The following is a 12,069-nucleotide window of genomic DNA, read 5'->3' as shown; positions in this document are numbered from 1 at the left end:
CATTGAGATTGATGTTTGCTGTGGGTTTGTCATATATGGCCTTTATTATGTTGAGGTAGGTTCCCTCTATGCCCATTTTCTTGAGAGTCTTTATCATAAATTGGTGTTGAATTTTGTCAAAAGCTCTTTTTGCATCTATTGAGATGATCATATGGTTTTTATTCCTTAATTTGTTAATATGGTGTATCACATTGATTGATTTGCATATATTGAAGAATCCTTGCATCCCTGGGATAAATCCCGCTTGATCATGGTGTATGATCCTTTTAATGTGTTGTTGGATTCTGATTGCTAGTATTTGTTGAGGATTTTTGCATCTATGTTCATCAGTGATATTGGTCTATAATTTCCGTTTTGTTGTGATATCTTTTTCTGGTTTTAGTATCAGGGTGATGGTGGCTTCGTAGAATGAATTTGGGAGTGTTTCTCCCTCTCCAATTTTTTTGGAAGAATTTGAGAAGGATGGCTGTTAGCGCTTCTCTAAATGTTTGAAAGAATTCGCCTGTGAAGCCATCTGGTCCTGGACTTTTGTTTGTTGGAAGATTTTTAATTACAGTTTCAATTTCATTACTTGTGATAGGTCTGTTTATATTTCTAATTCTTCCTGGTTCAGTCTTGGAAAATTGTACCTTTCCAAGAATTTGTCCATTTCTTCAAGGTTGTCCATTTTATTGGCATATAGTTGTTTGTAGTAGTCTCTTATAATCCTTTGTATTTCTGCAGTGTCAGTTGTGATTTCTCCTTTTTCATTTCTAATTTTATTTATTTGCGTCCTCTCCATTTTTTTCTTGATGAGTCTGGCTAAGGGTTTATCAATTTTGTTTATCTTCTCAAAGAACCAGCTTTTAGTTTTATTGATCTTTGCTATTGTTTTCTTCATTTCTATTTCATTCATTTCTTCTCTGATCTTTATGGTTTCTTTCCTTCTACTGACTTTGGGTTTTCTTTGTTCTTCTTTCTCTAGTTGTTTTAGGTGTAAGTTTAGATTGTTTGTTTGAGATTTTTCTTGTTTCTTGAGGTGAGATTGTATTGCTATAAACTTCCCTCTTAGAACTGCTTTTGCTGCGTCCCATAGGTTTTGGGTTGTCTTCTTTTCATTGTCATTTGTTTCTATGTATTTTAAAAATTTCTTCTTTGATTTCTTCAGCGATCTCTTGGTTATTTAGTAGTGCACTGTTTAGCTTCCATGTATTTGTGTTTTTTTTACAGTTTTTTTTTCCTGTACTTGATTTCCCATCTCATAGTGTTGTGGTCAGAAAAGATGCTTGATACGATTTCAATTTTCTTAAATTTTCTGAGTCTTGATTTGTGACCCAAGATGTGATCTATCCTGGAGAATGTTCCATGTGCACTTGAGAAGAAAGTGTATTCTGCCACTTTTGGTGGAATGTTCTATAAATGTGAATCAGATCGATTTGGTCTATTGTGTCAGTTAAAGCTTGTGTTTCCTTATTTATATTCTGTTTGGATAATCTGTCCGTTGGTGTAAGTGAGGTGTTAAAGTTCCCTACAATTATTGTGTTACTGTCGATTTCTCCTTTCATGGTTGTTAGTATTTGCTTTATGTATTGAGGTGCTCCTATGTTGGGTGCATAAACACTTATAATTGTTATATCTTCCTCTTGGATTGATCCTTTGATCATTATGTAGTGTCCCTCCTTGTCTCTTGTAACAGTCTTTATTTTAAAGTCTATTTTATCTGATATGAGTATGCTACTCCAGCTTTCTTTTGATTTGCATTTGCATGGAATATCTTTTTCCATCCCCTCACTTTCAGTCTGTATGTGTCCCTAGGTCTGAAGTGGGTCTCTTGTAGACAGCATATATGAGGGTCTTGTTTTTGTATCCATTCAGCCAGTCTGTGTCTTTTGGTTGGGGCATTTAATCCATTTACATTCAAGGTTATTATCGATATGTATGTTCCTATTACCATTTTCTTAATTGTTTTGGGTTTGTTTTTGGTGCGTCTTTTTCTTCTCTTGTGTTTCCCGCTTAGAGAAGTTTCTTTAGCATTTGTTGTAAAGCTGGTTGGTGGTGCTGAATTCTCTTAGCTTTTGCTTGTCTGAAAAGCTTTTGACTTCTGCATTGAATCTGAATGAGATCCTTGCTGGGTAGAGTAATCTTGGCTGTAGGTTTTCCTCTTTCATCACTTTAAGTATATCCTGCTACTCCTTTCTGGCCTGCAGAGTTTCCACTGAAAAATCAGCTGATAACCTTATGGGGATTCCTTTGTATGTTATTTTTTGTTTTTCCCTTGTTGCTTTTAATATTTTTTCCTTCAATTTAATTTTTGTTAGTTTGCTTAATATGTGTCTTGTTGTGTTTTTCCTAGGGTTTATCCTGTATGGGACTCTCTGTGCTTCCTGGACTTGGGTGACTATTTCCTTTCCCAAGTTAGGGAAGTTTTCAACTATAATCTCTTCAAATATTTTCTCAGACCCTTTCTTTTTCTCTTCTTCTTCTGGGACCCCTATGATTCGAATGTTGGTATGGTTAATGTTGTTCCAGAGGTCTCCGAGACTGTCCTCAATTCTTTTCATTCTTTTTTCTTTATTCTGCTCCTCACCAGTTATTTCCACCATTTGTCTTCCAGTTCACTTATTCGTTCTTCTGCCTCAGTTATTCTGTTATTGATTTCTTCTAGATTATTTTTCATTTCAGTTATTGTGTTGTTCATATCTGTTTGTTTGTTCTTCAGTTCCTCTGGATCTTTGTTAAACATTTCTTGTATTTTCTCAATCCGTGCCTCAATTCTATTTGTGAGATTCTGGATCACCTTTACTAGCATTATTCTGAATTCTTTTTAGGTAGATTGCCTATTTCCTCTTTATTTATTTGGTCTTGTAGGTTTTTACCTTGCTCTTTCACCTGTGACATACCCTTTAGCCGTCTTATTTTTTTTTTTAATGAGTGGAATTGTGTTCCTCTCTTACTGGTTTTTTGGCCTGAGGCTTCCAACACTGGAGTTTGTAGGCTATTGGGTAGAGCTGGGTCTTGGTGCTGAGATGAGGAACTCTGTGCGACCTCACTCCGATGAATATTTCCTGGGGTTTGAGGTTCTCTGTTAGTCCAGTGGTTCTGACATGGGGCTCCCACTGCAGGAGCTTTGGCCTGACCCCAGGCTTGTGTACCAAGATCCTGCAAGCCACCTGGGGCAGCAAAAAATAAAACAAAAACAACAACAACAACAAAAAACAATAACAAAGTAAAAAATAAAATTAGGCTAGGAAACTAACAGATATGTTGGGAAGAATATAAAAGTAAAAATATAGATGAATCAGCAACTGGAAGGTACAACAGTGCCACAATAGTAAAAAAGGGGAAGAGGGGAAAAAAAAAGAGGCGGGGGGGGGGGAAGACCTTGGCTGTGGAGGGCAGGGCCTAAGAAAGGGTGAGGTTTGGGCGGTGGGTGGGGCCAATGCTCAGGACCCACAGGGCTGGAAAAGGCCCTGGGGGCTGTGGGAGGTGGGGCTTAGGCTTAAGGAACAGAAGGGGCCCCGGTATGCCCCCACCCCTGGTCTCAGAGGGCAGGGACTTCACCTGGGAGCCCAGCAGGCTTCCTGGGCTTGAATGGGTGGGGCAATCACCGTCCTCTCCTCTCCCGCTCCTCCTGGATGGCCCCTCCCGCCTGCCTCTCCTGATCCCCCGGCCTCCCTCCTATGCCCCCAGGACCCAGGCGGCCTGGATGGGGCTTTGGAGATGGGGAAGCAGCTTGGGAGCTCAGCAGGCTCCCTGGACGAGTGGGCCAGGTGATCGTCCTCCTCGCCTCTCTTGCTCCTCCTGGAGAGCCCCTCCCGCCTGCCTCTCCTGATCTCCCCGGCCTCAGGGGCGCCAATCCTGTCTGGCCTCCACTTCTCCTCCCTCCTCGGTCCCCCTACGTTCTACAGGTTCACTCTGGGGTTCTTCCTGTCTCCTTGGGGGTCAGAGTGCCCCAGCAGCTGCCGGCAGGCGCCCTTGTTGTGGGGAGACGCTAACGCTGCGTCTTCTCCCACTGCCATCTTGACTGCGCTCCCTTCCCCCACTGATTTCTAACAAGATGTCTCTGGTCATCCTTGGTACCTTTCACAAGGTGTCCTCCTTTATTACCTGGAGAGGACATTTGGACCAGTGCAGAGTGGTTGCCGTGATGTTTCTGGTGGTGGGGGGTGGGGATCTGTTGTCTATCCTTGAGACTGAGTGCTGCGGCCTGCTTGAACGTGGCCAGCCTAATAGGCTGTGCTTTGCTATATATGGGCTTCCAAGGCCTGGAGTGAAGGGGGAACTCCTGGAGGAACTGCAGTTGGCCACTCTGGAAAGTGCCACGGGGGTCGGGACTTGAGGATTTTATCTGACACTGACAACAGTGAGCTTGCCTGTGGCGAGGGTGCAGTTAGTCCTTCCTGAAGAGGGTGTTAAAGTATTAGGTAAAAAAGAAATCTTGCTGTGCAAGTAAGGTGGGAAAGAAAATCAGAGACGCGTGGGAGAGACAGTGAAAGTCAGGAGTCTCCAGCCAGCAGTTTGGACGAGACCCGCAGTTTACCTTGACCCGCAGTTTACCTTGAACTTCCGGGTTTCGGCACCAAATGATCTCGGAGAGATAGCAGTGAGCAGTCCTGAGGCAGGATCTTAGTTCCCTGCCCAGGAATTGAACCTGGGTATCCTGGATGAAAACCAGGAATCCTTGCTGCTAGACCACCAGGGCTAGAGGCTAGAAACAAAGTTGCCCTGGTTCTTGCACCCTCTGAAAGCAAGAGTGTTTCAAGGAGGAAAAACTATGAAAAGAGGTACAAAGTTTATTATCAGAGACACAACACAACGTGAGGGAGAGCTCATAGAGAAGTAGTTTATTTATTTAAGACAGAAGCAAGGCAGAAATACACACCTGGAGAGAAAGGGTGTGGGCGTCCTCCTTAATGAGGAGGAGAGCTGTAAAAAGTGATTTAAATCACTTATATAGGACAGTCCTTCCAGGTCTTTGTTCTCCTCTGGCCAATTATCTCATTTTCCCACATCTGACCAGTCCTTGGACCCTCTCCGATAAGCATGTGCACCTTTTTGCCAAGATGGATTTCAGCCCAAAGGCTAAAACAGGAAGTCTGACAACACCAGAGGGAGTGAACGTTGTAGGAGAAGCCGTTAGATGTGTAACAGGATCAGTGTCACCATCTGGACAGTCAGTCACTGGCTCTGCAAGCTGCACTCACAACTCCCTGGTGTTGCCCACAAAGCACATGGATCTATGTAAGCTCTGCTTAACTCAGCTTTAGTGAAGAGTCTGGAAAAAACCTGCCCATGACCTGGCTGAATCCTGACTTGACCCGACCTGTTGCAACTGTGTCTCCTGGGTCCACCCCTGCTCACCTCTTTATTTGGCACTTCCTTCTGTCGTTGTGGAGGACCACCTGGGTGCTGGTGTGAACTCCATGTGCCTGGGTCTCATGCCCACTGTCCCGGGATCGTGATGGTTGCTGCTTGCAGGGCAGAGACACGGTGCCCAATCCACCGTTGAAGTTCTGCTTCCGGAAGGATTTTTTGCTTATTGCTGTGCAAGTCCAGGTTGAATCCAGAAAACATAAGCCCCTGGAGGCCTTTCAGGCGGGAATTGATGTCACCCAGGAAACCAAACGTGTATAAAATTGTAACAAGAGCAGGCGAAGTGCTATCAGGTGAGATGGTCGCTGAGGCTCAGGGGGCCCAGGGAAGCTCATGATCTTCTGCCCCAAGAGGTTGCTCAGACCTGGGATGGGAACGCTCACTCAGAGTTTCAAAGAAATGCCCCTCAACATGATAAAGGCCACATATGACAAACCCACAGCTAACATCATTCTCAGTGGTGAAAAGCTGAAAGCATTTCCTCTAAGATCAGGAACAAGACATGGAAGTCCACTCTCACCACTTTTATTCAACATAGTTTTGGAAGTCATAGCCACAGCAATCAGAGAAGAAGAAGAAATAAAAGGAATCCAAATTGGAAAAGAAGAAGTAAAACTGTCACTATTTGCAGATGACATGATACTATGCATAGAAAATCCTCAAGACAGTACCAGAAAGCTACTAGAGCTCATCAATGAATTCAGTAATGTTGCTGGATAAAAAATTAATACACAGAAATCTGTTGCATTTCTATACACTAACAATGAAAGATCAGAAAGAGAAATTAAAGAAACACTCCCATTTACTATCGCATCAAAAAGAATAAAATACCTAGGAATAAACCTACCTAAGGAGACAAAAGACCTGTACTCAGAAAACTATAAGACACTGATGAAAGAAATCAAAGATGACACAAACAGATGGAGAGATATACCATGTTCTTGGATTGGAAGAATCAACATTGTGAAAATGACTGTTCTACCCAAGGTAACCTACAGATTCAATGCAAACCCTATCAAATTACCAATGGCATCTTTCACAGAACTAGAACAAAAAATTTAAAAAATTGTATGGAGACAGAAAAGACCCTGAATAGCCAAAGCAATCTTAAAAAAGAAAAATGGAGCTGGAGCAATCAGGGGTCCCTGACTTCAGACTATACTACAAAGCCACAGTCATCAAAACAGTATGGTAGTGGCACAAAACCAGAAATATAGATCAATGGAACAGGATAGACAGCCCAGAAATAAACCCACACACCTATGGTCAATTAATCTATGACAAAGGAGGCAAGAATATACAATGGAGAAAAGACAGTCTCTTCAATAAGTGGTGCTGGGAAAACTGGACAGCTACATGTAAAAAAATGAAATTAGAAAATTCTCTAACACCATGGACAAAAATAAACTCAAAATGGATTAAAGACCTAAATGTGAAACTGGATACTAGAAAACTCCTAGAGGAAAACATAGGCAGAACACTCTTTGACATAAATCACGGCAAGATTTTTTTGACCCACCTCCTAGAGTAATGGAAATAAAAACAAAAATAAACAAATGGGACCTAATTAAACTGAAAAGCTTTTGCACAGCAATGGAAAATCATACACAAAACAAAAAGACAACCTATAGATTGGGAGCAAATATTTGCAAACCATGCAACCAATAAGAAATTAATCTCCAAAATGTATATACAGCTCATATGGCTCAATATAAAGAACAAACAACCCAATAGAAAAATGGGCAGAGTATCTAAGTAGACATTTCTCCAAAGAAGACATACAGATGGCCAAAAGGCACATGAAGAAATGCTCAACATTGCTAATTATTAGAGAAATGCAAATCAAAGTACAATGAGGTACCACCTCTCACCGGTCAGAAGGGCCGTCATCAAAAACTCTACAAACAATAATGCTGGAGAGGGTGTGGAGAAAAGGGAACCCTCCTACACTGTTGGTGGGAATGAAAATTGATACAGCCACTATGGAGAACAGTATGGAGTTTCCTCAAAAACCTAAAAATAGAGCTACCATATGATCCAGCAATCCCACTACTGGGCATATACCCTGAGAAAACCATAATTCAAAAAGAGTCATGTACCGCAATGTTCATTGCAGCTCTATTTACAATAGGCAGGACATGGAAGCAACCTAAGTGTCCATCAACAGATGAATGGATAAAGAAGATGTGGCACGTATATACAATGGAATATTACTCAGCCATATAAAGAAATGAAATTGAGTTATTTGTAGTGAGGTGGATGGACCTAGAGTCTCTCATACAGAGTGAAGTAAGTCAGAAAGAGAAAAACAAATACCGTATGCTAACACATATATATGGAATCTAAAAAAAAAAAAAGGTCATGAAGAACCTAGGGGCAAGACGGGAGTAAAGATGCAGACCTACTAGAGAATGGACTTGAGGATACGGGGAAGGGGAAGGGTAAGCCTGGACAAAGTGAGAGAGTGGCATGGACATATATACACTACCAAATGTAAAATAGGTAGCTAGTGGGAAGCAGCCTCATAGCACAGGGAGATCAGCTCGGTGCTTTGTGACCACCTAGAGGGGTGGGATTGGGAGGGTTGGAGGGAGGGAGATGCAAGACGGAAGAGATATGGGGATATGTGTATATGTATAACTGATTCACTTTTTTATAAAGCAGAAACTAACACACCATTGTAAAGCAATTATACTCCAATAAAGATGTTAAAACAAAAACAAAAACAAAAACACGTATAGAAGGAGAGACCGGGCTCAGCAGTCCCAAACATGGGTCAACGGGTGCCTTCCTGCTCACCAGGATCAATCACGTGGACACCAAAGACACCACACAGGCTACAGTCATGCCATGGAAAATAAGATACTGATATATATATATAACTGAATCACTTTGATGTACATGTGCAGCATTGTAAATCAACTATACTTCAATTTTAAAGAAAGAGCAAACAAATAAAATAAAATCTAACCCCCCCCAAAAAAAGAACAAACAAACAACCCAATAGAAAAATGGGCAGAGTATCTAAATAGACATTTCCCCAAAGAAGACATACAGATGGCCAAAAGGCACATGAAGAGATGCTCAACATTGCTAATTATTAGAGAAATGCAAATCAAAGTACAATGAGGTACCACCTCTCACTGGTCAGAAGGGCCATCATCAAAAACTGTACAAACAGTAATGCTGGAGAGGGTGTGGAGAAAAGGGAACCCTCCTACACTGTTGGTGGGGATGAAAATTGATACAGCCACTATGGAGAACAGTATGGAGTTTCCTCAAAAACCTAAAAATAGAGCTACCATATGATCCAGCAATCCCACTCCTGGGGATATATCCAGGAAAACCATAATTCAAAAAGATGCATGCACTGCAGTGTTCATTGCAACACTGTTTACAATAGCCAGGACATGGAAACAACCTAAATGCCCATCGACAGACGAAAGGATAAAGAAGATGTGGTACGTATATACAATGGAATATTACTCAGCCATAATAAAGAATGAAATAATGCCATTTGCAGCAGCGTGGATGGGCCTACAGATTACATTACTAAGTGAAGTTAGTCAGACAGAGAAAGACAAATACCATATGATATCACTCATATGCGGAATCTAAAAAAAATGATACAAATGAACTTACATACAAAACAGTAATAGACTCACAGACATAGAAAACAAACCTATGGATACCAAAGGGGAGAGGGGAGGCAGGGATAAATTAGGAGTTTGGGATTAACATATACTCACTACTCTATATAGAATAGGTAATAACCTATAAGGGAAAAGAATCTGGAATAGATACATGTATATGTATAACAGAATCACTTTGCTGTACAACTGAAACTAACACAGCATTGTAAATCAACTATATTACAATTAAAAAAAAAAAAGAAATGCCCCAATACTCCTCGTGGTGTGGCTTGGGTGCCCTTCAGGGTGCCTGCAGGCCTGGCTGTGTGACCAGTCCTGTGAGGAAGAGGAGGGCGGGGCCCTCTGTCAGCATCCGTCTGTGCGCGGTAGAGCACTGTGGTCTAGCACGGCGGTCAAGCACGGCGCTCTCTGCCATGGTGCTGCTCTGGCCCCGTGGCCGTCCTGCCAACCCCTTCTCTGCTCATTTCCATGGGCGATCACCTCCCTGCCCAGGCCCGAATGCCAGCTTCACCTTTGTCCCTGTTGTGTCCAGGTCTCGGGATGCATTTGGGGCTGTTTGTCACTGTGACCCTGAGTTATTGTCACGAGACCTTGTGTCTTCTAAAACACTGGAAATGTTTTAACGGGAAAAGCAGAGGCTGTTCATTCTGAGCTGCTGCAGCCAGGGAGCCGTGCCCAGCTGGCTGGGCAGGGACTCGGGCAGCAGGAGAGTGGGTGGCTTTGAGGCTTTATTATGTGTATGTGGCTTAATTGTTACTGTATACATATAACACTATGCCCATGTAAGGGCCTATAACATACTTATTATATCATGTGTGTGTTAGCATGTTAAAATATTTTCTGTGTATAGAAAGCTTCTTTATAGGAAAAAAGAGTGCCTCCGGCGTCCTGATGTGGGCTGCGGGGCTGGGGAAGCTGGACGGCCGACAAGACGCAGGCACCCCTGTGATGGCTGGGGCACACCCGGTTTTCTCTGACTGGTCCTCAGTCAGAAGCGAGGACAAAGACCATGGAAGCCGTGGGTTATTGATCAAGCCCCGCCCGTGGGAAGGATGTCACAGGGCAGTGGTAGGGCTTCCTGGGCTGTCACTCGAGATAGAGGTCTGACTTCCTGCAGGTCTAGCACAGAGGGTTAGGTTTAGGTTAGCATGGAGGGAGAAGGCTGCTTCCTGGGCTGGATCCTGTGATGGTGCCTGGGTGTCCTGGGCTGTTGGCTGCATTCTTGGGTCAGAGTTCCATCTTTATATACGGTTGGCCAGGTACAGGTGTAAACTGAGTATCCCACCACAGCCCTGGCCTAGTGTCTTGTGAATGAGAATGTTCATGAGGCCCCCTTGGGATTTATCCCGTGCATCTCCCCTCCCCCGCCCCAGCACAGGTCCCCAGTGCACCTCTCCGCATCCAGCTTACATCACAATGCATCTCCCCACCCTCCCAGCACAGATCCCCAGGGCATCCTACCTGCCTCAGGAGCAGATCCCCAGGGAGTGTCGGTGTGAGGGGGCAGAGCAGAGCAGGGCTGCGCCCTTGACCTTGTGTGAAGTGCTCTACTGCCCCTCTCATGTTCTATTTGAACCAAACACTGGGGCTCTCTGGACAAGCCTCAGAGTTGCCCAGTGCTGGGTTTTCTGTGCCCGACCCCAGCAGGCTGCACGGTCCGTGTCGGAGTCCGTGGGATGCCTGGTCTCCCAGCGCAGATGGCGGCTCTCAGAAGGGCCTTCGCCACAAGTGGACTCTCCTGTCAACACAGTCTGGACACTCGTATGCTGGGAAGGAGGCCACCGGGCCCTGAAGAATGGTCTTAGCTGCTCACAGGTCCTCAAAGAGGCCAAGAAGGTCACTCACCGCCCCTAGTTTCCTCCTATTGTACCTTTTCCAATTATTGAAACATTTTCTTCCTGTTATTGGCCACCCAATAAGCCACCCGGTTTTTCCTTATGGTGCAGGACCCACTGCTCACATTTCTTTCTTTTCATTGGTTGCTGAGTGCTCTTTGTATATGAAGGAGTCCTGCCCTGTGTCACGTGTGCTCATGCGCTCTGCCCCGTTTCCATGGGACTTCAGAGCCCCTTGTGGGCGGGCTTCTCCAGCTCTTTACCCTCAGGAGGAGGCTCAGCCCGGGCCCACCACTGTGCTTGGCCAGCCGGCCCTCTCCCTGGTGCCTGTGGCTCCTGCCTTCACGGCTCCCAGCTTTCTCCTCGAGGACGGTGGCGGCCAGCCCCAGACAGCTCTCGCTTGTTCATCGGGACGTCCAGGCTGGCTGGTGGGATGAGGCCTGAGGACTGGCCTGTCTGCGTGAGGGCAGTGGGTGGTGACTAGGGCCCCAGGAGGCTGATGCCGGCCTCCATCCTGGTGCTTGTGCAGCTGTGTTCCTGCGGCCTCCTGCACTGACCACTGAATGAGCCCCTCAGGGTTTGCCCACAGGGATGGGGATTGTTGTTTTTACCTTTGTGCGGAGAGGGGCGGTGAGTCTGGACTGGAGGCCAGTGGCGCAGGCGTGGTGGAGCCTGAACCGGGGTCTCTGTGGGTATTGAAGGACTCTTGAGGTGGAGCCTGGCTGGACACTTAGGTCCTCGGGGCCCAGAGCTGCCCTCTGCCCCCTTCCCTCTGGCCCCTTGTCCACGTCCTCGGGGGGGGGGCACCTCCTGCTCCCAAGGGACCACAGGCACCTCCCCCAAGGTACGCTCCGGTGGCATGGGGTTCTTTACTTAAAGGAACTTTACAAGGAAAAGTAAAGAGAGAGAGGTCGACCTGATTCTGGCAGTGGATCAGCTGGAAGATGGATGTCTGTCTTGTTTCTTTGAAGAAAGAATTTAAGAAAGAGACCAAGATTGTGAAATAGAGACAGTGTTTACTAGAAGGAAGGTACGAGTGGAAGAGCACATGGGAAACTTGGAGCAAGTCATGTGCCATAGGGGTGGCTTAGGTTGCTTACATGGGGACAGTTTTCCAGGTGGTCTCTGGCCAATCATCTCGAAGTGTCAGCAGGAGAGTGATTGCAGCTGCTCAGCCTGGATGGAGCCCATCTATCTCCTACGTCGGGACGAGGGCATGCGGGACAGGG

This window comes from Eschrichtius robustus, chromosome 1 (assembly GCF_028021215.1).
Source record: "Eschrichtius robustus isolate mEscRob2 chromosome 1, mEscRob2.pri, whole genome shotgun sequence".
In the NCBI taxonomy this organism is placed as follows: Eukaryota; Metazoa; Chordata; class Mammalia; order Artiodactyla; family Eschrichtiidae; genus Eschrichtius; species Eschrichtius robustus.
The sequence above is the reverse complement of the archived record's forward strand: the minus strand, read 5'-3'. Positions refer to the sequence as shown.